Here is a 27455-nt window from a genome sequence, read left to right on the forward strand (position 1 = left end):
TCAGTTTATAATGTATCAATTTCTGGTGTACAGCATAAAGCTTCAGTGATACATGCACATACATATATTCATTTTCATATTCTTTTTCACCATAAGTTACTACAAGGTATTGAATATAGTTCCCTGTGCTCTACAGTATAAACTTGTTTATTGGATTTTTTGAGAATCCTGCTGTATTTCGACACGAGAGACACTCCTGCAGAGTTCAGTAGGTGTTGTGTGCAATTCAGTGGGTTTGTAGGTGTAATTCTTGGTGTACCTGTGAGAGAGGGCGAGCTGGGTCTCTCTACCCTGCCATCTCGGCACCTCCTCTGTTCTTTTTAAATTGCAACTGACTTGGCCAATGTTAAACTCTAGATTTGAGCCCCACCCTAGCGAAACACTTGCCTGCACGCATCAGGAGAGACACAGGCAGCCATGTCTCTAGCATTGCTCATGATGACAGAACATTCAGTGCAACTGGAACATCCGTCAGTGAGAGAGATTTTTAAAGTGTGGTGGGCGTGGCATAGCAATCAGTACAGCAGTGGGAATGGATGAGCCTCAGCTGTGCACGTCAGCGTGGGTGGGTCTCGGGAGTACCGTGTGGCAAGTTGCAGAACATGTTTATTTATATAAAGATGAGGAGAATGTAGAATGGAACAGGAGGTAGGTTAGGAATCCATGCATGTGGTAAACCATACAGAAAACCAAAGGGATGACAAGTATAAAAAGCAGGGTAGTGCTAACGAGGAGAGGTTCTCGAGAGTACCAGACCGTTCTGTATCTTAAGTGATACAGGCAGTGAGGGGGTATGCAGGTAATTTGTTTTATTACTGTTACTTACTTCCTACATGTATCTATGATAGTTCTTCTTTTGTGTACTTGAAATATTTCATAATTTAAAACATTGGACTTTCTGGAAGCATGCAGCCCATATTCCCACACAGGGGCAGTTGGGTGGAGCTGAGTCACTGCTGCCTCCTTCAGATGCTAGACAAACTTTTCCGCTTATTACAGTCCTTACCTGCCTACCACCCGCTGCTGTTCTCCCAGCCCAGCCCATCTCAAGTGTTTTCAGTGGCATTTGAGTTTCTGACCTCCATCCTTGGGGTATTAGGAGATACAACCTGCAGAAAATCACTATTGTGTTTTTTGCAGGCAGGTGGGTAAGGATGTTGTTGATGATTCGCATTGTGTGTAATGTAAGTAACTTCTGTGTGACAGAAGTACCAGGAATGATTCTTCGGACTGAATAGTCAAGTCTTTGGGATGCTGTGAATGTGGCCACTGATCATGTTTTCTTCTTTGCCTTGCCTGCTAGGAAGCTCAGAGGCAAATGTGGGCTTATTGTCAGCTAAAGTAGAGACATTGTAACATATGTGTTCTATTCTAATGTGTTGCTATTGGCTTCATATGTTCTTCTGCCTCTCCTCCCTCCTTTACTACTTAATTTTAAAATAGTATTCCATAATACACGTGTTTACAAGTGGCCATATTATTTTAGGAAAAAGAGGATATAAATTCTAAATTCTCATTTACCTAGAATGATGGCAGACTATGGGTTTTTGAGAACATTCTGGAAATCTGAGTCTTATCCAGAATGTTTTATTCACAAAGCTGCCTTGATCATCTATTTCAGCCGTGTGGGTTACTAATTTTCCAAGAATGAGAATATAATTAAAATACACTTAACACTAAAATGCAACTGAACATAATTTGATCTTCGATAATTTAGAAGGCAGTTAAGGAGCTTGCCTTGCCTCAAGGCCATAATTACGAACATCAGTTATCATAGTGTGACACTATAAAAAAAACTGGTTATTTTAGCTTTCTGATGATTTGAAATCTGTAGCAACTAGAATTTAGAGTCAATGTGTGAAGTGTATGTATGTGTGAAGTGTGTGTATATACACATATACACACATACATATATACATATACCTATAGGATATATATATATATATATATATATATATATATATATATATATATATACAATTTTTTTGAGCCCCTACATATGAATAGCTCATATGTGATTCCATAGCTATGAGTGTCAGAACAGGGCAGGCATGTGGGCCATAGTAGAAGGAGTTCGGTTCTCCAAACATTTACCAGATAGTGCCTCCCGTGTGCTGAGTGCTGGAAAAGTCTTTGCTTTTTAATTCACTGCAAAATACAGGAATGTAAGTAGATTTTTTTTTCTAAGTGTTGACTGCCTTGACAGCACAGATTGGTCCCTTACCTCAGCGTGAAGGGAGTAGTGAAGGGGTCACTGCGCCACGAAGTCGCACGTCCGTCGGGAAGCAGAGTGTGGGTGGGTTGGAAAGATCTAAGAAGGCCCCGGACAGCCTGGTTTGTTTAAGGGGCTTATCTCTTTTTTTTCATCCTTATCCTCGTGGCGATGGGGGGGCTGGTGGAGGGGCTGGTGGAGAAGGTGGTGGTGGTGTTGCAGGAGGTGGTGATGGTGGTGGTGGAAATGGTAGTGTTACTGATGGAGGAGGGGGTGGGGGTGAAGGTGTCGTTCATAGAGGAGGGGGTGGTGGGGAGGCAGCGTCATTGATGGAGGATGGAATGTCGGCGGAGGTATTACTGGTGAAGTGGTGGAGGTGGTATCACTGCTGGCGGAGGTAATGGTGGTGGCGGCGGGGTTGGTGCTGAGACAGGAGGCCATGGCGTGGAGGTGTTATTGATGGAGTCAGAGGTGGTGGCGGCGGGGGTGGTGGTGTGGGAGGCGGGGTTGCTGGGTGCCGCATTTACTGAGCATTTCTGTACAGGCGCTGTGCTAAGCACTCTCCACGTATGTGTGTCATTCAGTCCTCTCCCACCCAGCAACCCTGTGAGGGGAGATATGTTTTGTATTTTCCATTTTATAGATGAAGAAACTTGAGGCATGAGGAAGTTGAGGACATTCCTCAAGAGAAGGGATTGAGCAGAGGTGCCCCAGGCCTGCATATGGGGCTCATTCCCTCACCTCCATCAGGTCTTCACTCAGACGCCCAGGGGTGTCTTGGCGGGCCCTTCCCTACCACCCTATTTTCCCCAGCTTTGTTGAGAGGTTATTGACACATAACCTGTGTGAGTTGAAGAGGTGTACAACGTGATGATTTAATGCATATAGAGTGAAATGATCACCATGGTAAGGTTAGTTAACACCTCCATCCCCTTGTGAAATTGCCGTGTGTGCGTGTGATGTGAGAACACTGAGGGTCTACTCTCTTAACGGCTTTCAAGTAGACAGTACAGTATTGGTAGCCTTAGTCACCATTCTGTACGTTAGATCCTCAGAACTCACTCATCTCATAACTGCAGGGTTGCCCCTTCCACCAACATCTCCGTTTTCCCCGGACCCCGGCGGCCACCACTCCACTCTCTGCCCCTGAGTTCAGTTCTTTTCGATTCCACATCTAAGTGAGACCACGTGGTTTTTGGCCTTCTCTGACTCCTTTCACTCGGCGTAATGCCCTCAAGGTCCATCCACGTTGTTGCAGATGGCGGATTTCCTTCTTTTTCCACCACCCTGTTTAAAGCTCTCCCCTCTCCCCCATGGACGACCATTCGAATCTCCTCTCCCGGCTTTGCTTTTTTTCGTCTTAGTTGTCTTCTGACTTTCTGTTCCACCTACGCTGTCTGTTGTGCGTCCCATCAGAACATAGACTCCACGAGGGTGGGCGGTTTGGTAACTTGCACCGCCGCGGTGTCCCCAGCACTGGCGTAGGGCCCGGCACACAGTGGGACTGATACCGGCCCGAGAGCTTGTGGTCTCGCCACCCCCTCGTGGGAAAAGTGGCCCCAGTGTTGCCAAAACATCTCTTTGTTAAGAGAAGTCACACATCTGCGTTTTTTCTGAAATCGTAATTTCAAAATGCTAGCAACCGATTTTAATCATAAACACCCAGGGAGTCCAACAGAATACATCGCGTGCTGAATTCGACTTGCTGGCTGCCCGCTTGCATCCCTCTGCCGGTGCTGCAGGAGAAGCACCTGAGCCCTGTAAGCAGAGCTGTGCGCGGGTTACGTTTACACTTTATGAAGACCACTCAGCAGCTGGGACATCCGGACCGACGTGGGGTGAGGAGGCCGGTGCGGTCACGCCGCCCAAGGTGGCAGGGATCCCGAGAGCACAGAGCAGAGGGCCTCGAGACCTGGACCCCCTGGTCCCCAGTGGCAGCATGGCACTTCACTTTGGCGGTCATGTTGCACCATCTTCAGAAAGCAGCCGTCGGGGGCCCGGCCTCAGCACAGCCTGAGGCTGAAGGAAAGCTCAGTGACACCGATTCTTTATGTGAAACCTTGCTGTTTGGTTCATTATAGATTTTTTTGTATTAATTTTCAATTTTCAAAATATTGCATGAAAGCATTATTTATCATGATGTCTGATTTGTTGGCACTTCCTTAAATCGTGCATCTGACCCCTAGTCACCCCAGTCCCACCCTGGAAAGCAGATTGCTCTTGACATGGGGACCCATCCAGGCTCTGAAAACCTCTGACAACAGAATTGCAGTTTCCTAATTAGGCTTCTGTGGGCTTTAAACAGGAAAAAACAGTGTTTCCACTCAGATTTTGGTCAAATTACTTGCCCCTTTTATGTGGCGAGGTGGAATATTGGCATTCTGTAACCTGTGGTGATTTACCACGGGCCTCTAAAGACATCTTGCAATTTGTTGAAATAGTGGAATCTTTGGAGAATTAGACTGTTACAGAGCTTTTGAAACCTTCGTCCTGTTCTGGCGAAGGCGAGTGTGTAAATGTCTTTGAATGCATGTTTCACCGCCTTCACAGCCGCACTCCCTCTAGTCGAAATTGAAGGCAGCTTGCACGTTTAGTGATGATGGCTCATGGGAGCCCAGGGCTGATGGCAGAGCTCCTGCTGCCGCGGCCCGGCCTCTGGGAATAATGGCAAGACGTTCGATTTCGCTTCCCCAGCACTTTGGAGATTCTTCAAAAAAGTTATTAGGGATCTGACAGCCAAGGGCGGACTTGTCAGCCGGGCCGTGCTGTTGGACTCACCATGACCGCCAGTGTCCTGAGGAGGCGGGGTGCTGGTCTTGGCGGAGGGCGGGTAGGTAGAGTCGCTGCTTTTCCAAGCTTTGTCTTCAGACTGAGAGCACTGGGGGTTGCAGGTCCCCAAGTGCCTGTGCCTCTCGCCCCTCGTGAAGGGAGGGGACGAGGGAAGTGGAGCACAGTCCTAGAGAGAGTGGCTGTCTGGTGGGACCCAGGCTGGAGTCTTAGCAATGGGCATTCCTGTGGTGGCTGGCCGGCCAGAACCAGGCCCCTCCCCTTCTCTGCAACTCAGCATCCTTGTTCTTAAGTAGTTGACAAACAGGCTATTCTAAGAGTAGATCTCAGAAGAGAGCTCTGGAAACTGTGATGGCTTTGATAACAGGAAGATACAGGTTCAAATTCTGGGTACTCAGAACATCAAGTCTAAATTTTCTCCTCCATCAAGTGGGTCTGTGATGCCAACTGCGTGATTGTCATGAGGATGGATGAGCGTATGTATCAGGTGCTTGGTGGGCCGAGGGTGTGGGGTCAGTGAGGTGTGGCACCGTCAAGGGGACGGGGACCCCCGTTTGCTCTCACACATAGGGTGGATGCGGTCCTGTCGCTGAGTGAGGAGGTGCCATGTCGTGAACTGGAGGAACAGAGTCGCTGCACGTGGAACTGTCACCACGCTTGTTTCATGAACGGGGGAGCAGATGCAGGAGGTCCTGCCACACGAGGGCTGGGCAGGGTCTGTTTTCCTCATGGTTTTATCCTGCGTGTCTGAAGGCAGGCTGCTTAGCTTCTGTAAACATTTGCTGAAGGCACGTCTAGGCCAAGAAGAGGCAGGAAGCCGTCAGTGTAGAATCTGTGGGGGCCACTCGGGCTCCTGAGCGGTCTCGTGTGTGTCGCACCCTGGAGTGGCTCTGTCTGCACAGAGGCCAGTGCGCGGCTTCCTTCTGTCAGGGCTTGGATTTCACACTGATGCGGCGGGGCTAGTCATTAAAATGATGAAATTTGCCCCCACCTGTCATCAAAGTGCTGCCACCGACTCCCCGTGTCGTCTTTCACCTCCACAGTGACCTTGACCCTCGGGACCCTTGGCCCATTACCCACCCTGCTCTGAGTGTATTTCACAGCCTGCAGCATAGGTGACACCTTGCTGACCCTTGGCCGGCAAATGCCTGCTATCCCTCTGTCCCCCACCAGCTGGCGCTCCACCTGGTCCCCTCTCCTGGCAGCTTCAGGGACCTGCAGCCTCTGCTCTGTCTATACTGACTGTTCAGTACTGTGCCCATTTTCCCGCGGGGCCTAGGGCGGTCCCAGATTTGATTCAGGTCGCTAGGTGGCTGCCGGGGTGCAGCACCACACCGGCCTCCGACAGATACTGCCCTCAGCTGTCGTCATCTCTAATTGTACGTGCTGGCTTGCTCTACAAATTCTTACCAAGCACCCACGCCGCGCCGCGCCTGGGTGCCAGGGGTGAACAGTGAACAGAGGAGGAAAACCCTTGACTCGGTAGGCACAGAGCCGATGGCTGCAATGCGTGTGTGATATTCACTACCACTATTTACACATAAATGATGTTCCTAAACGGGTACAAATTAAAGACAGTTCTGTCAGTTTCTCAGCTGGAGAGTCTTGGCAACACACAAGGATATTTTTATGTAATGAGCAGGAATGCTGAGGTACGGCGATCACAGGTGTGGTTATGTAAGCTGTTGATTATGCCTGGGGACATTAGAAGACCGCCAGCCTGCTGCATGGGGAAGGGAGAAGAGTGAGTCACGGACATGCGGGTCACGGTTGGCTGGGGATAATGGGACAAATGTGAGTGGTTGTGCTGGGGACTACTGAACAGGCAGCCTCGCTGCAATAGAAAGCTTGTCTCTCCTTGGGGCATCGGCATCAGCAGAAACCACTGTAAGATAAGATTACCCGACAGGTGTGGCTGGGAGTGATTGTGGTCTCTGAAGCCCCGCTCTGCTATCTGTGTACCCCAAGAGAGGGGAGCGAAGTGGTGGGTTCCTCCTGAGAGTTCTGGGTCTGCTGGAGTTGGGTCCAGCTCGCAAGACCTTCGGTGTAGACAGAGCGCTGTGTTAGCCACTGAGCGGACTCATCCTGCCCCCAAGGTGCTCGAATGGGGACATGCACAGATACACATCTAACTAGCCGTTCCCCACAGCCCTGCCCGCGCCTGCAGCTGATCACAGAGCAGCAGCCTGCAGCCTGCCAGTGTTCACTGCCCTGAAGGTGTTACATGCTCTCTGCCCAGGTGTCTGCTCCTCAGGAAGTCCCTCCTCCCTGATCCTCATCTCCCAAGTCCCCTACCTCCTCGCACAGTGCTCTGTACCTCCCCACCCTCCAACTCCTTTATTTTCTTCCCAGCACCTGCACTAATGTGTGTCCTACCTGCCTTTGTCGGCGAGCTCGTCCGCTCTGTGAGAGCAGAGATTGCTTTGTTCCCCGTGTTATCCCAACACACAGTAGGTCCCTCACAGGCATGTGTGAATGAAGGACCGCTCACGAGGACCCCGGAGGTGGGGGCCCTCGTCCTCACTTTGCAGCTCTCGCCCTGGGAGTGAGGACGAGGCCGGGCCAACTCACAGCTTGAAATCACTGTCAGTTACCACCTGGCTGGAGGTGTGGCGTGGTTTGGAGAAACTGGCAATTTCCCTTAGAAAAGGCAGTGGATGGGTGAACCTCCCGGTAATTATGCTGAGTGAATAAATTCAGACCAGAAGTGAATATTATACTGGATGATTCTGTTTACATAAACTTCTAGAAAATACAGAATCACCTACAGAGACAGGAAGCAGATCAGTGGCTGTATGGGGGTGGGCTGGAGAGGGCGGGAAGAGGGGATTAGCAGAGGGCCTCGGGAAATGGATATGTTCACTGGCTTGATTGTGGTGATGGTTTCATGCGTGTAAACATCCATCAAAACGTACAAATTACACACCTTGAATATGTGCAGCTTATTGTATGTCAATTATACCTCAATAAAGTTGCTTTAAAAAAATAATGAGCAAGGCCAGAACTGCCCAGGGCATTCTGGCAGGCTTAGGAGCAGGGCCCCACCGCGGGAGAGACTTAAATCCACCCATTCAGGGAAGAACAACTGTAGTGAGCAGCGCATCCGCCATAGGGGAAGTTCGCTGTTTCTTAAATAACCGCTGTGGAAGGAGGGAAGGAGGCATATAATGAGACGAGGCTTCCCTGGGAGGACCATCACCTACTTATAAATTGTAGTGAGGGGAAAGTAAATAAGGCTTCCTTTAAAAAGTTATAAACCACGCTGATCATTTATAATCAGCTCCACAGAGCAAGGATGCATCGCTGAAAAATCAAGCTCTTTGTTTGAAACCCTGTCAGGCACTCTGAGGAGTTGCTTTCCAGCTTTCTGAAACCCCCCTGAACCAGGAGCTTTTCTTTCCAACCCTTCAGTGCTTCTTCTCCCAGAGGTTGCTGGACATGTGTCAAGGGGTCCTCCACCAGGTTCCATCACAAAGGCGACAGACAGGACCTGAAGGCTCCGGGGAAGCCTCCTGAGCTTCTCCTGGAATCCCACCCTCCCACTCGCAGATACTGTTTAAAATCTTGCCCAGGTGTTGTTTCCTCCTGGCAGCCCTCCTGGACTTCTTGGGCTGGGGTAGGTGCCTTCCTCCATCCTCATTTCCAGTTTCGTTTTCCCCTTTGCTCACTGACTGCCCTGCACTGGTCTCCTTTCATTTCTTCCCAAAGCCCCTATACTCGCCGTTCTCTCTGCCTAGAATGTTCTTCCCAGAGCCGGTGGCTCTTCAGCCTTCAAACCTTGAACTCTCACTTCCTAGAGAGGTGTTTCTGATTGCATGCTCACGGAGATTAGTCTCAAACCCTTCATTGTCCTTCCTTCAGAACCGCATAGTCTGAATTTCTCGTGTCCTTGTTTGTTGCCTGCCTGCAGTTGGGATGTGAGCTCCATGGAGCAGAGAGTGGCTGCCACTGCTGTGTCTCTGGCACCTAGAACAGGTGGGCAGCATTGCTGGGGCTTGTTGAAATGAGGGTCTTCGTTCAGCTTAACAGAGACAGATGATCAGTGGGTTAAATGAGATGAAGTTACTTCTCTCCTACATGAAAGTCTGAGCTGGGAAGTGGTCAGGCAAGTAGGCAGCTCTTCTTCGTGAGAGTATTTAGAGACCTGGGACCCAGGTTCCTTCTATCTTGTTGCTTTGCTGGCCTGCAGGAAGGGAGAAAGAGAAGGGAGAGCCAGCACCTTGGCTATATGACCCAGAAGTTGTCCACATCACGTATTCATATTCCTCTCGGCAGAACTTAGTCTCGTGGCCATGCTGAGCTGCAAGGGATGCTGGGAAATGTAGTTTTTCTCTGACAGCGATGTGTCCAGCACCTATGGCATCACTCCATCTCACACCAGAAGGCCTGGAACACTACGTTCCTCTGTCTTCTGAATAGTTCTTGAGTGGTTTAGGAATTATAATGGAGCAAAACCTTTAGCAAACCGTATATCCTACCACATTGCTCTGGGGCTGGCAGAGTCCCCGTGGGCACCATGTTTTGCCCAATAACAGGTGCATCATCTGCTCGAGGTGGATGGGAGTAGCATGTGGAGAACGAGGCTTTCCGCCTCAGGTGGGAGATCCACGTGTGTCTTGGATACAGACCCTGCCTGGAGGGAGGAGAGCTGCTTCTGGTGCAGAGAGGATTGAGTTAGGAAGGCAGGACCGCGCAGCTTTATTTGTGTTCTTTCTTAGACAGGAGTGTGGGATCTAGCAGTTAGAACCTCATTTCTAAGGACGTGTATAGTCACGGAAGCTTAAAAGTTTTGAGCTCCCATCCCACCACTGCAGAAGGACCCTCGTTAAAAGTAATGACAACGTTTCCAGCTGTCTTTTGTTGAGAGCTGCTGTTTTGAGAGTATGAGCGACAGTTTATCTGTGATGCTGCAGTGACTCATCCCAGGAACTGAGCGAGGCAGTGATTGAGCATACCCATTTTACAGATGAGAAAACTGATACCCCAGGAGGAGAGGAAATGGTATCGGCAGTAGCCACATGAGGTGTCTACTCTGCTCTTGGCACCTGTTAGCTCAGTTGCCTGTAACAGCCCTGTGGGGTAGTGTTGTTGCTTACTTTGTGAACTATCAAGGCATTTAAACAGGAAGAAGGAAGGACAAACATTCTTTCTCTTGGAAGTTTCCTGGATGGCAAGGACTGCTTGGGCATAATTAGTTTGTTGGTGGCAGGTTTGCCCTCCGATATGGCCGCTGCCTTTCAGTAACCAACCCTGACGCAGTAGACATGGCCACTGTCCAACAATGAGGAAAATCGGTGGCTCCAAGGCCAACTTATTGATAGAAAAACCATTCTTCTATTCAATGAAATATTGATTGATTAGTGAATAAGCAGATGAGGCAGACACAGAGGACACTTGTTTGTCCCAGCAGTCCCAGCAGAGGACCCGAGGTGCACCCCATGGCCCAGTCATGCTGGTGGTGGCAGCAGGTGAAGAGTCCCCGATTGGCTTAACCTTATTGTATGTTCCACCTTGGGGCGAGGTGAGGAGCCTCTTGCCCAGAATTACATGGGGTCCTTGGTGGAAATCAGAGGTCATCACAAGAAAGGCAAGGAATGGCCCCAGCGTGGACAGTAGGTGACCACTGCAGACCTCGTGGGATTCTGCCCCGTGGGAAAGTGCAGGGAGTCTAGTGCTGGGGTGGACTGTGTTCTTTGATTGAATGTCCCAATTGATGAAAAGAATCTGCGGTATGCATCTTTTGTTTGCAGTATACGTGGTTAGATTATTTGTAACAAACAAAGCAGAAACCAAAAACCTTCACAGATGACAGGTAAAAATAGAGCTAAATTGGAGTTCTAACATTTCTTTCAGTCCCAGGGGACTGTCTTGAGTGCCCTGCTCTGATGACCTCTGGTGTAAGGCAGTTACCTAAGGCTGAGTCATCCCCTTGCCACTGCGTCTTCACGCCATCTCCTTAGGTTGAGTCATTCCTATTCTGCTGCCGTGACTTTTGCTGTATCTGCCCACCAGTACTGATTTGATATTTTCTTTAAATTGGCTCTCATTTTTTGCCCAAGGTAAATTTATTTATAAAGAAAGCCAGTATCATTTGCCATCGGGAGAAAATAACTGTGAAAGTACCGCAGTGAATACAAAACAGCTGTTAGTTTCTGGCCAGATACTGTCACCCACCCAGAGGCAGAAAGGGAGATGAGCAAAGGTTAGAGCAGAGGCAGCCAGCTGAGCACCGGACTGAATCTCAGGGGAGACTGAGACTGTGCTAAGGGAAGAGCTTGGTCTTCGGGACTCAGCAGTGCTCTCTCTGGTGTCCAGGCACCACAGAAAACGATCCTGGGTTCCGAATTCCTTGCTTGGGAAACACCAGTCAGGTGGTTGGGCTCTCAAGAAGGATGGACATGAGTTTGAGTACTGACTTTATCCCTTCACTCCTGTGCCTCAGCTTCTACATCTGTAATATGGGTCTACCTTGAAGGGTGGCTGGGATTAGATGGAATTACATTTTCAGATCTCTTCACACATAACATGCAGTTGATAGATGTAAGCTTTTATCATCAGTGGTTTGTTATTTGAGCTGTCCTGTATTGTTTCATGAGTCAGTCCCCTTTCTCAGCATTCCTTGAGCTCTGGGGGGTCCCTTTAGTTTCCACTGAGGACCATATCCTTGGAGCCTCAGAAAACAGAGCAGCTCACCACCAACTGGTCCCTGGATGCCGTGAAGACAGGCCTCACCAACACAGATGCCAGCGAGGTCTAGGCCGGGGGCATTCGTGAGGGATGGGGGTCACGGGAGGGCTGTGAGGAAGACAGGAGTGTCCAAAGAGGATGGCCCTTGGTCAGCGCCAGCTGATTCGTGCCCTGGGGGGAATGCTTCTGCCTTTAAATGTTGGCTCCTGGCTAATGCTTTCCTTCTGTAAATTACATGGGGTGAGCAAAACTTACTTGTAATCCCTGGCCTGAGCCCATCTGTCTGTTAGTTCCATCCACCACTTTTGCCTCCATGCCGTTGACCTTGAAGCTTAAGTCTTGGTTCTTCGCTCATTCATAGCTCCTTTGATGGTAAGCAGTGCCAGCAGCACAGCTCGGAGCTGACAAACGATCGTCCTAATCCAGCAGTCCATCTCTCTGGGAAAATCCCGAAACCTCCCAAGCCACCCAGACATCCGTTTTTACAGCCCCAATAACTCCATCAGGTAATGAAAGATATCGAGGGAAATTAGAGCAGCAGAAACGACAACAGCAAAGTTTCAACCAGGACACAAGCTCTGAGCGACTTCACCCAGAAGGCTCTTTCTCTCTCTCTGGCCCTTTATGTGACCATCCGTAACGGTGGGTCTGTTACAGCGATGTTGCAGAGCGACCGCCTTGTGAGAGGCACGGAAACCGTGTGATTATGCTGAAGTTTAAACTGATTTTCCTCTGCAAAATTCTGCCCTCACTAGCACTTTAGCTCATTTCTGCAGTTCTGAGGCTTCTTCCTAATGGGAAAAGAGAATCAAAATCTAAAATGCCCACGTTTTGACTGTCGCCATTCCAGTCGGCTCCTCTTGAAAGGCATCTGTCAGAAGGGCCGCATTGTTAGTGGGTCACAGGCGTCTATTTGCATGGTATCGGAGCAGATTTTAATTTGACAAGGAAATCTGCCAAAAGCAGAAGCAATGGAAGCCAGCACGAGGTGACTTGGGAAAGATTTGCTTTGTGCAAGTCAATTGAATGCGTGCTAGCAGCATTCCTTTAAAGGTTAATTGTGATACTAACCGTTAGGAAAAACCTAATTAATAATAAAGGGAAAAAAAGCCATATTTGAGTAATATTGAGGTAGTGACAAGGACTTTATAAAATCAAGAATTCAACATTAAGGTTTAGATTTGATCTTCCAGCCTGTGGCCCATTGTTCCCAGGTGGTGAAGCAGATGAAATGCATTAATTAAATATTTGGGAAGCACTTTGCTGGCTCTTCTTATTTATTATCTTGTGTGAGGTTGACATCTCGGCAATTCCTGAGAACAAAAGAACCTGCAGAGAATTCGGTTTGCTCTTTATTTTCTCAGTAAGATTATATTTAAATACAATTTTTGTCTCTCCCCCCCCCTCTTTTTTTTCTTTTCTTCTGTCAGGGTGTGAGGGGCAGTCAGGGTTGGGAAGAGTCCTGGAAGGGTCTGATAGGGTGGGCATGAGGTGCTGTCAAGAGTCTATAGCAGGGTTGGCAAACCCTCTGTAAAGGGCCAGATAGTAAGTTCGGCTTTATGGCCACATGGCATCTCTGTTGCATCTACTTAACTGTGCGGACAACATAGAAATGAAAGGGCAGGGCTGTGCTCCAGTAAGACTTGATGTACAAAAACAGGCAACAGGGCTGGATTTGGCCCATGGGCTGGAGTTGGCCAACCCCAGGTGGAACCTGGAGTCAGCTGTCCTGTGTTTGAATCCAGGCCACTCCTGAGTCTGCAATCCTGGACAAACACTGTAGGGTTCCTGGAGTAAAATGGGGATAATACTGGTACCTAGTCTCTCAGTGCGACAGTGCCCGTGGCGCAGGGGCTGGAAGGAATGTGGGGCATGTGCGGTGTCTGTGCCTGATGGCCGGGCTCAGTGGAGGCGGCCCCGTTTGGCTGGGCATGTTCCTTTTACCACTGTGGGCATTGTCAGAGATACCTGGAAACGCCTGGAGTGCTGGGGATGGAGGCAGCTGTTAAGAGGGGAGAGAAACACCTGAGGCTTCCTGCCAGCTGCTGGAGCTCTGGGCTACTGTGTGAGGAAGCTGGAAGGGCGGTGCCGTAGGCTCGGGGTTTCACGTCTTCCACGTTGGTCAGCGTTGACGCTGTAATGAGCCCTGCACAGCTCTCTTTGTAGATGTTTAGGGTCTTGTTAAGCTTCTGAGCCCTCAGCCTTTGCAGCAGGAAGGGAGCTTCTCTAACCTGAGGAGTTTGGATGGTGTATTTGTTGGCTCAGGCCACCATGACCAAATACCACAGCCTTAGAAGATACGTGTTCATTTTCTACTGACTCTAGAGGCTGGGAAGTGAGACCAAGGTGTCAGCAGCGTCGGTTTCCTCTGAGGCCCCTCTCCTTGGCTTGTAGACGCCGTCTTCTCCACGTGGTCCTCCCTCTGCGCATGTCTGTGTCCTGATCTCTTCTAAGGACTCAGTCATATTGGCCTAGGGCCCACCCCAGTGACCTCTTTTTACCTTAATTACTGCTTTAAAGACCCTGTCTCCACATACAGTCACATTCTAAAGTACTGGGGGTTAGGATTTCAGTATATGAATTTGGTGGGAACACAGTTCAGCCCACGACAGATAGACTCTCTGGGCACATTAAAACAGAGCATGTAAACGAGAGACAGTGTACAGAAATCAGGGAATGCAGAGCGCTGATGGGTGCAGGGAGGAAGGGGAGGAGGGCCCTAAATTGGGCCACGTGCTGGGTTCGCTCCAGTGAGGTGGCCGCTTTGGATTAGGTCCAAGCAACAGGCTACCGAGTGCCGGGTGGGCAGGGCCCTTCATGCCAGTGACGTGGGTCATGAGACTCTCGAGTTCTACAGGACCTTCCTGTGGAGCTCACCTGATTCAGGGACCATATTCAGACGGTGATGCATCCAGACAATGTCAGGGCGGCAAGAGCAGCTTCGTGGGCTCAGACTGGCCAGGCTTTCCAAAGCCCTAAAGCTGCTGCCCGCTTTGTGCCCTGGAGCACATCCTGCTTCCCTGAGCCTCGGTCTCCTCACCTGGGAAATGGAGACACATGTACCTCTCTTAGGGTGCTGGAAAGGTGTAGTGAGAACCTGCACGTGAAGCGTTTGGCCCAGGCCTCCCACAGAGTACCGCTGAGTGACGTTAGCCATCCTTCTGTTACAGCTACAGTCGTACCTCATTTTATTGCGCTTTACCGATACTGCGTTTTTACAAATGGAAGGTTGGTGGCAACCCGCATCAAGCAAGTCTGTCGGCACCACTTTTCCAGCAGCATTTGCTCACTTCCCACCTCTGTGTCACATTTCGATAATAATCACAATATTTCAAACTTCTTCATCATCATTATTATATTTGTTACAGTGATCTGTGATCTGTGATGTTACTTGTAAGATTATGACTCGCTTAAGGCTCAGGTGATGAGTAGCATTCTGTAGCAATCAAATATTTTTTAATTAAGGTATGCACATTGATTTTGTTCAACACAATGGTGTTGCACACTTAATAGACTACAACATAGTGTGAACATAACTTTTACATGCACTGAGAAACCAAAACACTCTGTGACTTGCTTTGTCGTGGTATTGCTTTACTGTGGTGGTCTGGAATGGAACCAGCAGCATCTCTGACGTCTGCCAGTGTAGGTTTTGTTGTCTTACTACTGTGATGATTAAGTAAGTACTCTCAGCCAAAGATGTTTCTAGGTTGTTGGTATCCCTTGGCCTTTCAGGTAAAGATTGTTTATTAAAGTAGCTAATTCTAAAACAGACTGAATGATGGTTTCAAGTATCTTAGAGCTAAATGTAGAGAAAATTCTCCTCAAAGCTCGGTAACAAGGCCTGGCTGCCTCGCATCCTCAGAGATGGTATTTTTCATGCTGGCAACATCTCTTAAGAAACAGAACACAGGCTGTGGCCCTGGCCTCGGAGCACTTGACTCTTGGCTGGGATGTGGCCACAGACGGCAAGGCTTCTTGGAACACGACCGATTCCTGGGTGCCCTGGATTTGTGGGTCTCTGTCCCTAGAAGACCCAGCTCTGTGACAGATCGGTCACCTCCCTTTATGTGACCAGGTTCCAGCCTTGCTTGAAGAGGACTCGTCCACCCCTCCCTCTGAGCGCCCTCCGCATCAGAGTACATTGACATCGTAGCCCTGCCAGCTGCTCGCGTCTTGCTCTTTGCATACGCGTCTCCCTTGTTAAGCCTCTTTTTGTTATGACCGCCAGAAACCCATCTGAAAATGGTGGCAGCATTGTTCAGCAGAGTTCACTGACTCATGTGACAGGCTGCTCTAGGAGAGGCGGCTGCAGGTCTGGTTGGTATGGGCACTTACGTGGGGCCATGGGATGATCTCTCCCTGCCTGTCTCCGCCGGCCTTTCCTACCTTGGCTTTGTTCTCAGGGGCTCCTCACGTGTAGGGGCAGAGAAGCACCCCAGCTTCAGGCTTCCATGCTAGCAGCCCCAGCTGAAGACTGGGAGGGAGTCCCAGTGGCCACTGGGGGAGGACTCAGTAGACTGGCCAGACCCTGGCACACGCGCCAACCCCTGGTGCCTCTCGCATTGGGGTGGGCCGATCACGGTTTCCCCACACAAACTGGTCGTGCTGTTACCAGTAGACAGGAGGAGGTGCTGGGCTGCCACAGACAGCAGGCGTCCCCTAGGGCCCCCTAGGGCAGGGAACTCTGGCCTACTGGGTCTTGTTGTCTCAGCCCCTGCGCAGTGCGTGACAGATGAATCCCCGGCATTGAACCAAGTTGTCACGTGGTGATGATTTGGCTCCTCACTTGGGCCTGGCTCTCCTAATGGCTTTTGCCGTCATGTCTTCCAGCGGCACAAATGAGCTGAGAGTGGTCTGAACCCTGTGCAGCCCTGTGCAGTAGACGGGAACATGGGTTATTTTCGTGTGGACACAGGCCAGATATGGAGCACGTTTCTCTGGAGAGCGTTGGTTTTCTGGGTTCACAGTTCACAGTGAACTTAGTCCTGCTTTATCTCAGGAGGGTGGAACATGTGGAGTGGTCCTTCTTTGTTCAGCCAACAGTAAATGACTTAACTGGTGTTTTCCAGATCTGTTCCTTGACTCCTGCAAATACCATTCTCCCTCTCTGACAAAAGGGCTCTTTTCTCGGAGGGATTCAGTTGTTCGTGTGTCCCATGTGTACAACTGGGCTCATTTCAGAGTGGAGCGTGTGCCAGGGTCGTCTGAGTTGGGTTTGGACTCAGTCTCTAGGCTGTGCCTTTCCCACTGACACAGTCATCAGTGGAGGCGGTTAGTTCCCAGCTGGCCCTGGCTCACTCATTTGTCCCACGTTGATTTCCCCAAGAAGCACCAGGGAAACTGGACGAATGTACATTTGCCCTGTCCCCTAATTAACAGGGATGAAAATGTGAGTGGGTGCCTCTAGTGGCACTGGGTTCTTGTTAAGGCTCCAGAACCCCCAGTACCATCGATGAGGGGCCCCTGGGACAGGGCTTGTGTGGGGTGCTCTGCCTGCGTTCTCTGCTTCATCCCCTGAGTCCTTCGATAGGCTGGCCTGGGGATTCTCCGCCGGGGCTGTTGTTCCTCCTGGGGGACATTGGGCAGTGTCTGGACATATTTTTAGTTGTCACAGCTGGGAGGGAGTTGCTACCACCTCCATGAGGAGAGGCCAAAGACGCTGCTAAACATCCCGCCACACACAGGACCACCTGCACAACAAAGAATGATCCGGCCCCACGCAACGTTGCTGCAGTGGGGAGCCCTGGGCCATTCTTACCCTCGTGGCCCGTGTGGAGAAGCCGAGTGCACAGCGGTCACCAAGTCTCTGCGGGGCACACAGCGGGGGTGGCAGAACCCCGACGAGAGACAAGGCCGGCCCGGTGGCCAAGTTTCTGCTCTTCCTGACTGTGCTGCCCTGTGTGTGACGGTCACGATGATGTGGAGGTGAGGAGGATGATGGCTGTCACCATCGAGGCTGATCTTCCAGCCGTTACTTTAGACCAGAGGTTGACAAACATTTTCTGTAACGGGCCAAATAGTAAGTATTTTAGGCTTCGTGGGCCTACATTCTGTCGTTGTGACACCACAGCTGCCGTCCAGTGTGGAAACAAATGGCCATGGCCGTGTCCCAGTGAAACTGCCGAGAAAACAGGCCGCAGGCGGGAACTGGCCTGCGGACCTTAGTTGGCCCATCCCAGTTCTCCATGGTTTTACATGACCTTTCTCAGTTTGGGGTTCGTTTGTCAGAGAGCACGCGATGGAGTCAGAAGGAGGTAGATTTTGTGTTTGCAAAGATCCAGGTATGAATTCTGGTCTTGTTGTTTTGTGAGGGTGTCACACAGTCTCTTGGGCCCTGGGCTGCATCTGTGGAAGGGGGACCATAGCGCTGACCTGAGGTGGTGCTGGGAGCCTCAGGAAGGGTGTGGCACAGAGATGTAGCTCAGGGAACAGGGGCCCTCCAGCCTCAGTCGCCTCACCTCTGAGATGGGCTCAGTGGTGACAGATAATAGCTACTACTCACGCAGTGCATCTTTGAGCCAGGCTTTCTGCAAGAAGGGAGCCAGCCATTCAGTCCTTCTGACAGCTCTGTAAGGGAGACAGGCACCGTTGTCACCATTTTACAGGATCAGGAAACTGAGTCCTGAGAGTTTAAGTAGTGGCCCACGGTGGCATCCTGGCTGAGTGGGCAGCCGGATGCCAGAGCCCTGTTTCTTAACCGGCACACGAGTCCCAGGTCTCAGTGCCTCGCCTGTCAAGTCCCGGAGCTGATGTCACCATCCTGGCTCTGAGGAAGTCCCATCAAATATTTCTATCCATGGATTCTAACTTCTCACTCAGACAGCCCATTGCAGTCCACTGGCGTGTGAGTTTTAGGGCAGTTTCATGATTCATGCCTTCCCTGCATTTGCTCCCTAAGATCCTGGGGCAGAGCCCTGGATGCCGAGCACAGTTGTCCCCTCCGTTCCTGCCTCCCCGTCTCACTTACACACGACTGGATTCCTCAACCCCCTGCCACGCACTGGGAATGGGTCAGTTTCTAACCTTCGTTGGGCCCGCAAAGCCAACTACAGCTCCTCCTTGCTTCCCATCCCGCGTCTGTGTGTTTCAGGGCTGTGGCTTCACCCCACAGGCTCCTGGCATGGGTCCTGGCTGGTGTGAGCGAGGCAGGGGCCAGGCCCAGGCACCTGGCCCTTCTCCAGAAAGAACATCTTGGCCTCCACTGCTCTGGCCCAGCTTCCAGGCTGTGGGATTTGGTTGTGTTGCATTCCCAGAACCTTGTACATGGAGACTCTGAGATTACAGGACAGAGGGGAGACTAGCACTTTTTCTGTGTGCTCCAGGTGGGTCTCCTTAGGCACGAAATGCTGGGGCCTAGCTGTCCGCAAAAATGGTTGCAGGGGCTGTCCCACCCTTGATGATTTATTTATATCCTGTCGTGTTCTCCAAAGCATTTGGAGCAGCATCTTCTACATGCAGGGCATGACAGCATGGGCTGTGGCATCAGATACTCTGTGCCATCATGAGCGTGTTCCTTAACCTCTCTGAGCCTCAGTTTCCCCATCTGCAAAATGGGGACAACAGAAGAACTACTGCACCATGTTGTTTTGAGAATTAAATAATTTACTGCCTAAGCATTAGGTATGCTTGTTGTTACTGCTATTGTTAACGTCATTATTGTTATACTCAGCAAGAGACTGGTGGTCAGGAAAGAGAGACTGTTAGTCTGGCTCAGAACCAGGGGTGCGCGCGCACGTGTGCACTTGGGTACCTGTGCGCGAATGTATGCGTGTCCTGACCTCATTGCCAGATGATTGCACCTAATTTTCCCCTGCATGAAAGGCCATCGTTTTCCATGGATTCCAAGCAAATTAACATTTGCTTCTTGCTGAGATTACTCATTAGTGTCATGCCTGTTGGGAATGTCTTGTTAAAGCAGGTTTATTGGTGACATTTTAAAAATGTGTTACTCTCTGTGTATCCCTTTTGCCTGCTGGAATGACGCCTTCGGATCCCCCGCATTCTGAGCATATTTAAGGCCGTGATCAAAAAGCTTGAGAAAGACCTGGCGCTTGGCGGAACGGCTGTGGGCCCCCCAGGGTCCTTTGGCGGATGCTCCTGGCTCGCGAGAACTTCATCTTTACGCCCACCTGCTGCGCTCGCCAGCACCTCCAGCTCCTGGAGGGACACCTGTCTCTGTGTTACCCTTCCAGCCTGGTCTCTGTCACTTCCCTGCTCCCACCGTGTATTCTGCAGACTCTGGTCTCCTCCGTCCTCACAGGCTTGCCTGCTCTTCTGCTATTTCCTCTTGGCTTCATTTGCTCTCCTTCCTCCTCATGGCCTCTGCCCCTGCCCTTCAAGCCTCATCTCCAAGCCAGCTCCTCCCCTGGGCCAACTCCGAGGCCCCCACGTCGGCCCTGCTCATGCTGTTGGTGTGTGCTTCCCCGAGTTGGGGAGGGGGTGGAAGGATGGAAGGAGGAGCATGAGTCTTAGCACCGATGTTGTGCTGCGCACCGTGTCCTACAGTCACTACCCAGTGGTGGTGTTTTCCTGTTTAAGAGATAAGAAACCTCTGAAGCTCAGAGGAGATAAAATAATTTGACCAATGACTTGTGATGTTGAAATGTTGAATTCAGAGTTCATTCATTCTTTCATTCATTCAGCAGCTTTTCGTCAAGCACCTGTAGTGGGCCTGGTGCCTTCGCAGATGCCGGGCTGATAGCTGTGAACAAGAGGTGCTCACCTTTGGGGCTCCCAGTCCAGATTCAGATCTGGTTCTGTCTGACTCCAGGGTCTCTGTTCTTTTTTATGGCACCACGTCATCCATAAGGATTCCTTCCCAAATAGATACAAGGTCCTACTTGGACCATCATCTTCATCCCCCACAGAGCCTGCCCTTGAAGGACAGGGTGGGAGAGGGGAGCTCTCATAATGCTGAATGACGTTCAGAGGAGAGTGCGTTTAGCCAAGCCTGTCTGGTTGTCCTCGGAGGCCCGATGGAGAGTGACGAGGGCAGCTGCCGACTCTGATGCGTCCACACTTTCTGTGTCCCGTGTTATCTCGGTCATTGCACCACGCTGAGCGCAGCCTCTTGGGAAGGCTTGTTGTTTCCTCCTGTAGCTTATGGGCCTACTTGTTAAGTATCTGGGTGGTTAAATTTTTGGATAGCCTTTTAGGAAAGAAAAAAGATGGCTCACCCTTTTCAGCTAAGAGGAAACAAGTAGGAAACCACACTTCAAAGACAGAGCCCTTTCTGAAGCCAGCCCCTCCCGATTTCAAGTTTTGTCTGAAGACAAGTGCAGTGAAATGATAAATGTTGATTTACAGCCATAAGCAGCCTGGAGAGCCTTTGGATGGGGTGTTTTAAAATGAAGCTCAGCACAGGTGAATGCTCTTAGCTCAGAGCACTTCTGCAGCAGCTGCTCGTTGATGGGCCTTTTGATGGAGAAACTCTGGAGACCAAGGTCTGGGGCTTGGCTTTCGTGAGGCTCCGTCTTCCTCTGTAGTTGGTACCACGTCAGGGAAAGCTAATACTAAGCCACGTTTGAACATTACCACATGCTGGGCACTGTGTAGGAAGAACACTTGACATGATGTGAAGTGTTCTGATTCAATCTTGATTTGTAAAGCAGGTGGCTAAAGAGAACGTTGTTCTGATGACAAAGGATTCTTCCCCTCAAAGATGGATTCACTTGCAAGACTCCTTTAAATCAGAGATCAGAATCGCAAACTGGACCACATCAGGCCCAAAGGTCTGTTTCCTTTGGCTAAAATCATTTTTTAAATTGAATTTATTGACAGTGTTGAGCAACCCAATGTTGAATTTCCCATAAAATCCTCGATTTCCAATTTCTCTTGAAAACACGGAATGTTCCAATAGCAGTGGGTGTGTGTGTGCTCACCTCGGGCAGAGCAGTGGCTGCCCCGTGTCCCAGTGATGGCCCTGGCCTCGTCACTAGCCCGCCCAGCCTCTTTCTCTGACTGATTTTACCTGCCTGGACCCTCTAGGCATTTGCTTTGGCCCTTTCTGCTTTCCGTTACCAGCCTTCCTAGTCTTTTTCAAGCAACAATTTCTCAAATTTGATTTCATATATAGCCTTCCAGACATGTCATTCATTCAGCAAATCTGTGCCAGAAAATGAAACCTGCCAAGTTGCCTAAGAGGCTGGTTGACTGTGGCTTCACGACTTTTTCTGTGGGAAGTGACTTAAATTGCAGCAGGGGAGAGGCAGACGGGACCGTCAGCCACACGTCCCACAGTGGTGTCCTGTGAAAAGTGTGCCTTCCCTGGAGATCGGTGTGCCATTCGTGTCTTAGATGGCTCGGTTATGGATCCTTAGGACTTTGGAGTCCAGGTGTGTGTAAGAGGGTAGATTCTTCCCAATGTGGAAAAGCGTCTTTAATTGTACTGGAAACTGTGGCTGTGTGGAGGAGAAGAATTTGCTTAATCCATCAAAAAAGGCTCCACCAGTGCAGTTCAATGATAATAGTAATAGTAATAATAATAATAGTGATAATAATAATAATAATGGCAGCTGATGCTGTCTGCATTCTCGCCGTGAGCCGGGCAGCGTGCGAGGTGCCTCACCCAGGTCGTGTCAGTTACTTCTTGCAGCAGCCCCGTAAGGCGGGCACCGCGACGCCCTGGTTTTATGGAGGAAGGGGCGAAGGCCCAGCAAGGCTCAGTACGGGCTCACGCCCGCACAGCTCACGGCCGGCAGGGCCAGGACCGAAACCCAGGCAGTCGGGCCCCCAGCTCCGCCCTCCCCTGCCTCCCGTGGGTCGGGACACAGCCATGAGGGCAGTCTGTCTGGGTCTGTGTGTGTAGCAGTGGCCAAGGCCTTTTCTGTCTTGGTTAAACTGTTACCATATTTGAAGAAGAAGCGGTTGGCATTTAGGGAGGTTGAAAGACATATATTTTCACTTTAAATCAAATGAAATTAGACCGTCGCCAGAGACCCAGGGACACAGATTGGTCCCAGAGTAGCTAACAGGAGGTGGAGCTGACTTCACGTTGTGGGCTTGCAGTTTTTAGGGAGAAGGTTTGGGTTTGGAACTCCTGGTAGCCCAGATGGTAGCCAAGGTGTTCGAAACAGACTCTCTGCTCAGCATCTCGAGATGGCGTGGGAGCCATAAGTAAATTTGACTGCAGAGTAGTTCTTGGCAGGAATTCAAAAAAAAAAATCTGGTAGCAGGGGGCACCGTGCCATGGCATGAAACCCTGCTCACACTGCCCCGTATGTGCCGCGGCGCCGTTCGGCTTGGCCTGGGCCTGCTGGCTCTCCCCGCCGACTGCTCTTTGTGTCGGGGTGACTCGACGCTTTCAAGCTCCGTCCCCTTAGAGGACGGGTGTTGGCAGTGTGTCGCTCTTTATCCAGGGCTTGCGTTCACACTGGCGACACTTGTTCTGCTCTGTGTGTGCTGAAGGGGCAGCAGGTGGTGCGCCTTTCCTTGTCCCATTTTCGAGGCGGACATTTGAGGTACGAGGAAGCCCTGTCTTCCGCAGCCGTTCCCCCGAGGCTGGTACTGGAGGAAGCCGCAGGAGGCAAAGGGGCTGAGCTTTAATTTAGTGCCAACATTGGCTAGGCCTTGAGAATTGTTTCTTAATTTTATCTTCTTAACCAGCCTGGGCAGCAGGTAGCAGTAGACCTTTTTACAGACAAAGACACTAGAGTACAGGACACAGCGTAAGTTATGTCATCTGTTAAAGGGCACCCAGCTAGTAGGTGACGGAGCTGGGATGCAAATCCGGGTTTGTCTTCCCTCCAAAAGCCCCGCTGATGTCACAGTGCCACATTTGGAGCACAAGACCCTGTGTGAATGCGCTGATCACAGGCCCACAAGGCTGGTCGTAAACTGTTGACTCGATGGTCACTTCCATACTAAAATTTTAACTTTTTATCTGGTTAAAATGTCCATCTGTTATTTTAGTTTCTGGGCTCCCAGGTTTTGCAAAGGCAAGCCTGAATTCTGTTGCAAAAATAAGGAGGAAGTGCTGGGCAGCAAACAGCAGACACCACTGCAGGGAGCTGCTGATGGGAGGCTGGAGGCTGTGTGTGCGTGTGTATGTGTGTGTTGGTGGTGTCCAGGACTGGATGAGATACAGGGATATGTGGTGACCTTCAGGTTACTTTTCAGTGTAGGAAACCTGTTGCTGCCCTAGGAGCTCAGTGGTGCCTGTCGGTTGAACAGCCTCCCCTCGAGGTCTCTGTCCTTGGCACACACAGGATTTGCTTTCATCGCAGTTGGCCACTTCCAGGCCTCCATCCTGTCCATTGAGAGCAGCTTGTACTTCCGTTGGCAACTGGGGAAATGGACACTAGCCTGGCTCCGTACGTTCCCTAAGGAGCAAAATGCCTTCCCTTTGGGCAGGGGCCTTGTTGGAAAGTGGAGAACAGTGTTCCATACCTCACTTCACCTGCTCAACCCGTCCAGCCCCCCCGGATGTGAGGGGTAGGTGGGAGCCTCTCCAGTCACATCCTCCCCACTTCCGTCTCTTCTTTGATTTCTTTCTTAATCTTCTGAGACCAGTGAAAGTTTGTGCGTTCAAGCCCCTGGCAGAGGAGCAGGTTGTTTTGAAAGACCTGGTTTATTGTTCATTTCTGGCTAAATTTACAAAGCAACTTGTGTTACTAAAATCACATGCCAGTTCCTTCCCCGGAGTAAACTGCTCAAAGGGAGGGACCATCTGCAAAGTTGCCCCGACTCTTCCAGCCTCCACTGCTAAGGCAGTAATTTGAAGTTCTGGGTTGTGAGGTGGGAAGCCCCCCACTTTGGAAATCAGACAGATCTGGCTTTGAACCTGATGAGTAGAGTGGCTTCAGCCAGTTCCCTGGGTTCTGTGGGGCTCAGTTTTCTCCTCTTAAAGAGGGAAACTGATGTGGAAGGATTGGTGAGGCAGCTCATATAAAGTGCTGGGCACGTGTCCTCAGTTCCCAGTAGCCCATCATTTCTGAGTGTTCCCTCCTATGGGTGCAGCCCTACTGGACAGCTTCCCAGGGACCTATCCCGGGAAACCATTTCCAAGTGTGATTGATGTCATGGAATCCTAACAGCAGAGGGAGTGGGACCCAAAGACCCTCCAAGCTAACCTGCTGACTCCCACGGGGTTTGTGTTGATGTCACTTGTCCATTTCACAGATTTATTGAGTGCCTTCGCCAGGCACTGGCGTGTCTGGTGTGTGTGTGTGTGTGTGTGTGTGTGTGTGTGTGTGTGTGTGTGTGTGTGTGTGTACACAAAACAGACTTGGTCTTGCCATTACGGAGTTTATATTCTAGCAAAGTAAATAGACTACAAATAAGTCATCGACAAAGAAGTTAGTCTACATGTGTTAGTGTTAGTTATCTATTTCCACTCCCAAACTTAGTGGTTTAAAAGTACATTGTATTTATTGTTGACGTGTGCCTAAATGTGCCACCCAGCATATGTCTGTACCGGTCCATCAGTACCCGATCGTGTGCCCGCTCCCTTCTGGGCCTCCGGTCCTTGTCGCCAGGATGGCTGACACAGGGCAGCCGGCTCCATCTGAGGGATGAGAAGGGTGAGAACAAGAGGGAGGTCCGTCATTCATCATCATCTTCGTGGTAGCATCTCAATGCTTTTGTCGTTTTCCATTCATTTAAAAACCAGTCATTGGGTCCAGCCACCCTCAAGGGAAGGGGATTCCACGCAGGCATGAGGTGAGCAGAAACTCGTGCTGGGAGGAGCCTCTGCAGACACGGTGGCCAGGGAAGGCCTCTCTGCAGAGGCGGTATCTGAACTGGGGCCCGAGTGATGAGGAGAGAAAGGAAGAGCTGGAAGTTGATGGAAGAGCAGATGGAGGCTTTGAAACAGGGAAGGACTCGCCAGAGGAGCTAGGAGACCATGGTGTTGGGGCATAGTGGTTTTTTTTGTTTTGTTTTGTTTTGTTTTGTTTTTTGAGGGGGAGGTAATTAGGTTAATTAATTAATCAAATTTTATTATTTATTTATTTGATGGAGGCTTTGGGGATTGAACCCATGACCTCCTGCATGCTAAGCATGTGCTCTACCACTGAGCTATACCCTCCCCCCGCCCCATAGTGAGTTTTTTAAATTAAAAAAAAAGGTATGGAATTGTGCTGGAAAGGTCAGCAGGGACCAGCCTTGGCTCAGGATCCCATGGTGGCAGGGAGCTTGTCACCTGTCCTGTTGAGGGTTAAAGGTCATCGTCCGGAGTTTAGCTTTTACTGGAACTACAACTCCCAGGCTGCTGTATGCACTTGGCTTTGACCTGAGGCAACATGGGGAGCTGCTGGGGGGTTTCTGAGCGGAGTGCCAGTGCTCTGGCCGCTCTGTTGGCAACAGGTGGACGGTTGGGCAGGGGGCTCTTGCACGCGCCCAAGTGGTGGCTGGGCCCAGTGTGTTGACAGAGGCAGTGGTGAGAAGGGGCTGGAATCTAGATGCGCTTAGAAAGGAAAGCCATCAGAACTGCTGTGGATGCACGTGGGCTGTGAGAGGAGGGAGACCCCAGAGTGCTTCCAGCGTTTCTGACCAGAGCTGGTGGACGTTTGGGAATTGTCACATGGGAGGAGGCTTGAGGGGGGAAGTCGAGAGTTTGCTTTTCAGGCCATTTACTTAGAAGTGTGGGGTGCCAACTGAACATCCAAGTGGGGCTACTGAGGAAGTGGTTGAGTGTCTGGGGTCCCAGTGGGAGATTATATTCAGCGATCATCAGTGTGCAGATGCTGTTGAAAACACTGGGGCTGGCTGAGGTCATCTAAGGAGGTTTTGAAAATCCCAATTTGAGGAAGAAAGCTTGTGAACATCTCCTGACGCACTCACCCAGATGTTCAGTGCAGAAGTGGAGGACCGTCTCCCTGTGCGGTGAGGGTGGTCTGCAGGCGGCCCAGGGACGACACCTCCTGGAGGAACCTGGGGTCCGGCAGTCCTTACCCAGCAGCTGCCGCTGTCAGCACCTGCCCTCCTCACCCCAGCTCTGGAACAGTCCGTCTCCCGTCCTAGGGGTACAAGCACCAGGGAAGCAAACAGATATCACCACAAAACTTGTGCAAAGTGAGAGTTTCCGGGGCTGAGTAACCCCGCCAGCGCCCTCCCTCATCCTCCGTGAGCCGTAGCCTTGTGCTCTCTGCAGCTGATTCCAGGGGACCCTCTGGGCACCTGCACTTGCGAATATTCAGCATGTCACGGAATTGGCTGTGTGATGGATTTTCTTTCTTGGCATAAGTAGATTTCTACCTAAATGTCTCATCGGTGTCTGCAGGGCTGAGTCATTACAAAAGTGGGAGGCCAATCAATTTTTTAGGCCTGACATCACCTGTTTAACTTGCTGAGGGCAAGGCCCCTGTTTCTTTGACGAGGAGAGTGTCGGAGAGCAGAACACATCCTTCACCGTGTGGAGGTGCTCCTGGCCCGTCCCCCAACACTCGCCCACACTGCCTGCTTGTCCTCGGGCACCCCCTTCCGCCTGTACACCTGTCTGTGTCCACAGGTCACTGCTTGGCACGAGTCCATGGCTGTGCCCTCCGTCCTGGAGAAGCAGGGCGGTCCTCACCTGAAGGGGGCTTCTCTCAGCTTTCAGCCAGGGTGATTTGGTATGGGAAAGGGACTACCCAGGGAGAAAAACATTTTTCGATGCTCATAAAATTTAATGTTTTTCATTGACTGTATTTCTTTTGAAACTCGAGCATAATTTATTGAGCCGTGCTTGAAATATTCAGGAGGCCTCTGTGTATCCCTTCCGAAGGAACATGATTAAAAACGCACTGGCCTCCCCTGACTTCCTGGAAGACATTAGAATATGACAAAG

The 27455-nt window shown here is 50.5% G+C and overlaps 1 protein-coding gene across 5 annotated transcripts in view; it reads left to right on the forward strand.

The window, feature by feature from the left end:
- The window catches only part of SNX29 (sorting nexin 29), a 587226-nt gene that overhangs the window by 367048 nt on the left and 192723 nt on the right, over positions 1 to 27455 (forward strand). The gene's annotated exons all lie outside the window — the stretch shown is intronic.

The sequence above is a fragment of the Camelus bactrianus genome, chromosome 18, assembly GCF_048773025.1.
Source record: "Camelus bactrianus isolate YW-2024 breed Bactrian camel chromosome 18, ASM4877302v1, whole genome shotgun sequence".
NCBI classification, from domain to species: domain Eukaryota; kingdom Metazoa; phylum Chordata; class Mammalia; order Artiodactyla; family Camelidae; genus Camelus; species Camelus bactrianus.